Raw genomic sequence first — 6,015 nt, forward strand, 5'->3', positions numbered from 1 at the left:
CCTGTGATCCTTCCAATAAACTCCCCTTGCGGCTTGGGTTCGCCAGAGTCAGTTTGGGTTGGCGGCTAGCAATCTAAAACTAAAAATGAAATCTTTAGCCACATTAACCGATTTTTAGCTGATCGCTCCACTCATGTCTGAAATGACAACAGACACAGACTGGGGGAAGGCGTGCCCTCTCCTTTGCTCCTCAAGAGGGGAGCGACTAGTTAATTCTGACATCTCGGGGTCAGTTGGTCCACCTGCAGGCAGGACAGGTAAGGAGATGGGGAAACAGAGCCTAGGAGGAAACAGAGAAAAGTGTGCAAAAGAGGTTGGGAGATGTCATACTAGTCAGGACACAGTGAAATCACATAAAATCACATAAAAACTCAAAAAGGAATTTATCGGCATCCAGCTGAGAAATCCAGAGGTAGAATCGGCTCTAGTAGCTTGATTTTTCTCTTAGTATCTGGTTTCTCTCTGTCACTTGGTTCAGAAATGCCATCTTCTGGGTCTTGCCTCAATTCTTGGACCCTCACCTCATGGTCACAAGAAAGCTGCAGCACCTCCAGACCTCACGCCTCCTATTCCTGCCAAACCCTCTCCAGGGTCATCTCATCTGCTTCTCTGTGAGTGGGTTTTTTTTTTTTTAATGTTTAAAATGTTTAATATTTATTTTTGAGAGAGAGAGAGAGAGAGGAGAGAGAGAATCTCGAGCAGGCACTACGTTATCAGAGCAGAGTCCAATATAGGGCTGAAACCCACCAACCGTGAAATCATGACCTGAGCCGAAACCAAGAGCTGGATGCTTAACCGACCGAGCCACCCAGGTGCCCTTGTTTCCAGGGTTTTAAATGTGTTAACTTCCGAATCTACAAATGCAACAAATTTGCCCCTGAAATCCAGACCCATCTATTAACTGACTACTTGATATCTCTACTTCCAAGTATAAGACGCACCTCAAACTTTATTGAAGAGCATTTGGATTTGCGACAAGGGAGAGAGTGCACGCTGCCTTTACCAAACCTACCTGGTCACGGAATCCCTTTTTTCAAGGACCACCTATGAACATTTAGGAATATATGTTTCATGGAACACAATTTGAGAAAAATGAGTCCAGATTAGCTCCACGATTCCCCCCAGGTCTCAAAGACTGTGACGTAGGGACTTAGCGGACCAACATTTAAAATAAGGATTTTTTAAAGTTTCACGATAGAGTTTGTTGATGAGGTAACATCACCAAAAGACTGGTGGGTCTGACCTCACTCTACACAGGAGGAAAATACAGAAAAACAAAACAGGAGGAAAACCAACCTCCCAAGTCAGTCCCAAGCTTCTGTGCTTCCTTACAGCTCTGAAAAAGCAGAGACACTCCCTCAAACTTGAAAAGCCATTAGCACTCTCTGCAAGGAGAACGCCATCCAACCAGAAGATTCTTCTCCCTATATTATTAAACTATGATCAAGTTTTCACAGCAGAACACTTTGAACTTTAGCTCTTTTTTTTTTAACGCTTCTTTATTTTTGAGAGAGAGCGGGGGAGAGAGTGTGAGCAGGGGAGGGGCAGAGAGAGAGGGAGACGCAGAATCCGAGGCAGGCTCCGGGCTCTGACCTGTCAGCACAGAGCCCGACGCGGGGCTCGAACTCACGAGCCATGAGATCATGACTTGAGCCAAAGTTTGACGCTTAACCGACTGGGCCACCCAGGTGCCCCTTTAGCTCTCAACTTCAAGCCAAAAGTACACAATTTCTTCCAGGGACTTTAGTAGATTTTTCACTTGGAGAGAAAAATCTAAACCTGAATTAGGGTTCTCCAGAGAAACACAACCAACAGGATGTATGTGTGTGTGTATGTGGGTGTATAAACAAACATATACATAAATATATACACAGAGACAGAGAGACTTATTATATGAAATTGACTTACAATTAGTGAGGCTTCTAAGTTCTAAGATCTACAGCTGTCCAGCTAGAGACCCAGGAGAATCAACAGTGTTGGTGTAAATTCCAGTCCAAGAACTGGCAGGCTTGAAACCACGAAAATCCAAGAGAGAGAGATAGATATTTTAAGGAATTGGCTTACACAGTTCGGGGGGCTGGCAAGTCCGAAATCCACAGGACAGGCGAGCAGGCTGAAAATTCACGAAAGACTCAAAGTCTTGAGTCAAAAATCCAGAGGCCAAGCCAGGCAGTCTGAAAACCCAAGCAGAGTTTCTAGGTTGCAGTCTTGAAGCCACATTCTTTCCTTGGGAAACTTCAGTCCTTGTGGTTAAGGCCTTCAACTGATTATATGAGGCCCACCCACATTATGGAGGGTGATCTGCTTCCGTCAAAGTGTGCCGATTTAAACGTTAGTCATACCTTAAAAACACCTTCACAGCAGGGCATCTGGGTGGCTCAGTCGATTAAGCATCTGACTTCCGCTCGGGTCGTGATCTCGCGGCTCGTGGGTTCAAGCCCCGCGTGGGGCTCTGTGCTGACAGCTCAAAGGCTGGAGCCTGCTTCGGATTCTGTGTCTCCCTCTCTCTCTGCTCCTCCCCCACACGCGCTCTGTCTCTCTCTCTCTCCCAAAAATAAATACACAAACTTAAAAAAAAAAAAACTACCCTCACAACAACACCTAGACTGTCACACTCTGGTGATCATTAGAGCTGTTACACAATATACTTCTTTCTTTTGAGTACAAGGCCAGACTGTACTTCCCATACCCCCGTTTGAAGTTACGCGTGCATGTGTAGCTTCCTTTGATTAAGGAAATGTAAACACAAGAGACAGAGGCTGTGCTTGATTCATCACATGCCCTTCCCTCTGCACACAGAATGGCAAGGCCCCGATGGGCCCGACATGTATTTGTAGGATCTCTAGCCACCAGGGTGATGGCATCTGGAGGTGGAGCCTTTGGGAAGTGGTTAAGTTTAGATGAAGTCTCGAGGAGGAGGCCCTCGTGATGGGATTAGTGCCACTAGAAGAAGAGATGCCAGCGAACGTTCTCTCAAGCAATCTCACACCCCGGGAGGACGCGGTGAGAAGGCAGCCAGCTACAAGCCAGAAAGAGAGCTGTCACCAGAAGCCGAGTCAGTCGGCACCGTGATCTTGGATTCCCCAGCCTCCAGAGAGAAATAAAGGTCTGTCGTTTAAGCCACCTCACCTATGACATTTTGTTACATCGGCCGAGCTAAGACAGACACACGGCAGGAGTGAAATCCGGGTGTGTTTGTTACTGCGACATGGCCTCACCTCTCCTGACCGATACGGAGCCCCAAAGCCATGGAATTAACCACCACACAGCGCGGTCTCCTCACTGCCACTAAAAACTGCTTCCGGAGACCTGCTCTTACTGAGCAAGCCCTTTCTAGAGCAGTGCAGTCCAAAATGAAAGAAATCCCAAAGAACACAAAGGAACAGCAAACGCTCAGCCGGAACCATCGGCCCACCAGAGCGTCCCCAAACTCCAGACGGTTTCATTTCTTCTTCAACCTGAAACAGAGCCTGGGGGAAGCGGGCCTTCGCTGAGGGGAGCTGGAGGAGATCCCCCCGGCTCAGAGCCAGGATCTGAGGAAGCAGAGCCCAGAAGCCCCGCTGAGCGGCCCTGCACCAGAAGATTCCAATGCAAAGACGCTCCTCCCTCCTTCTCTTCCCCTCACTTAGCTCTGGGCACATCACTCAGAAGCCTTGTTTGCTTGCGGACATGAAAAGGCTGATTTGATTCAGAGCCAAGGCTGCTCCTTCTCAGGGAAGATTCCCTTTGAAGAGGAGCGCATCTGAACTCCTGCTTTCCCTCCGGGCTATCAGAAGAGCCACATCCTGTCCGCTCTTTAGAACTTTTCCAAGTGGCTTCGCTCTGATTTCTCTGATTTCCAGGATGTCCTGCCTGCTTGCCGGTCTAAGGCTCACGGTGCGGGGGAAGGGTGATTTCTCGTTTTGCAAATCGCTGACGTCTCCCGGTGACGCTTTATGTCCCCACTTGAAACACCAACAGCCCCAGGCCCCAGGACATCCTGACCGGGGTGTCCACATCGCTGAGGGATTGGAGAGGCAGAGGAAAGCCTCCCAGTCGACAGATATGACAGATACAGACCGCCTGCCCACCATGTGCTAGGCTCTGTGCTGGGCACCAGCTAGAACATTGAGTTCCTTGTAGACGAGCTCCTGCCCTAACGGAATTGATGATCTGAGGAAGCATATCCGACCATGTAAGTGCTTTCAAGGAAAAAGCATGCTACTGAGAGCAAAAAAGTGGGGCAGGGGTGGGGTGCAGAGAAATTTCAGTGTTAGCTGGGGGTCTTCCCAGAAGCAGTAGTCATGATGGAATTAGACCATAACAGGTTCTGGGGGGGTCCTGCTCGTGAAGGATAAAGGGAGGAAGCCAGAGGAAGGGGAGGAACCAGGAGAGGGGAGGGAAGGGCAGTCAGGTTAGGAAGGACCTCAGCCTGCCTGAAATGCAAGGGCCACAGAGGTTTGGCCAGTCTCTCTCTGTCTCTCTTTTTTAAATAAGGGTTTATTCCTTTTTGAGAGAGAGAGAGAGTGGGGGTGGGCAGAGAGAGGGAGAGACACAGAATCCGACGCAGGCTCCAGGCTCTGAGCCATCAGCACAAAGCCCGATGCAGGGTGCAAATTCATGAACCGTGAGATCATGACCTGAGCCAAAGTCGGATGCTCAACCAACTTGAGCCACCCAGGTGCCCCTGTTGGAGAGTTCTTGAGCCAAAGTTGGCCATCAGAGGAATCCCATGTCTTGTAGAAATGGGCCCAGGGCACTAATGCATTTACCGTGCTCAGGCCTGGCTGGAAGCAGGCACGGGAAGCTTGGTCTCAGTGTGACAGTACTGGTGGGGCCGCCTGGGTGGCTCCGTCAGTTAAGTGTCCAACTTCAGCTCAGGTCATGATCTCACAGTTGGTGAGTTCGAGCCCCACATAGGGCTCTCTGCTGTCAGCACAGAGCCAACTTTTGATCCTCTGTCTCCCTCTCTCTCTGCTCCCCTCAAAATAAATAAACATTAGAGAAAGAAGAAAGAAAGAAAGAAAGAAAGAAAGAGAAAGAAAAGGAAAAGAAAAAAGAAATAAAGAAAAGAAAAGAAAAGAAAAGAAAAGAAAAGAAAAGAAAAGAAAAGAAAAGAAAAGAAAGAAAAGAAGGGTGACTGACACAGCCAGGGCGGTCAGTCAGGCGTGCTCCCTTGAAGCACATCCCTGAGGTCACTGTCATGGCTGACGCTTGGACTTCTCCGGGTATGTTTGGGGAGCAGCCCGCCATGACTTCCATGGGTCTTACTCCCTGAGGGAAGTTCATGGTTCAAACTAAGGCCTTTGTTGGGGCGCCTGGGTGGCTCAGGCGGTTGAGCATCTGAGTCCTGATTTAGGCTCAGGTCATGATCTCAGGGTCATGGGATAGAGCCCCGCATCAGTCTCCACTCTAAGTATGGAGCTTGCTTGAGATTCTCTCTCTCTCTCCCTCTCTCTCTCCCTCTCTCTTCCTCTGACCCTCCCACCTTCTCTCTCTCAAAAAATTAAAAAAAAAAAAGACACACTAAGGCCTTTGTCACTGCAGTTGGTCTTGAGGTTGCACCTGCTGATGTGGCCCAAACCGTCGCTCCTAAGAGGTGTGAACTCCTAGCGAATCACACCTTTCTCGGGCCCACTTTACTGCACGTGTTCATTCACAGTTTCAGGGGGGCAGGGAAGTGCCAGGAGGCCCCCCCAACTAGATGCCCTGGGTTTCACACATATTCCTCCCTTCCCCCATCACATGCAAGCACCCGTGCCTCTTTCAAGGACCAGGCCAATCACCCCCAGGAGGATGGTGATTCCCCATTTCCCCATTGGTCTGGGCACAGGTATCCAAGTGGCTGGGCACAGCTTGTGCGGACCTCTGCTGCGTTCCCAGTTGACAGTGCATGCCCTATGGGGACCAGGACCTACCACACTGCAGAACCCCCAGACTGGCAGAGACGGGAAACAGAAAATCCCCCAGTGACTCATGCTGAGCAACACCCTCCCTTGGTACCTGCACCCGCATATGCTTCCGGTCAGGGACACA

This window comes from Panthera tigris, chromosome E3 (genome assembly GCF_018350195.1).
Source record: "Panthera tigris isolate Pti1 chromosome E3, P.tigris_Pti1_mat1.1, whole genome shotgun sequence".
NCBI lineage: Eukaryota > Metazoa > Chordata > Mammalia > Carnivora > Felidae > Panthera > Panthera tigris.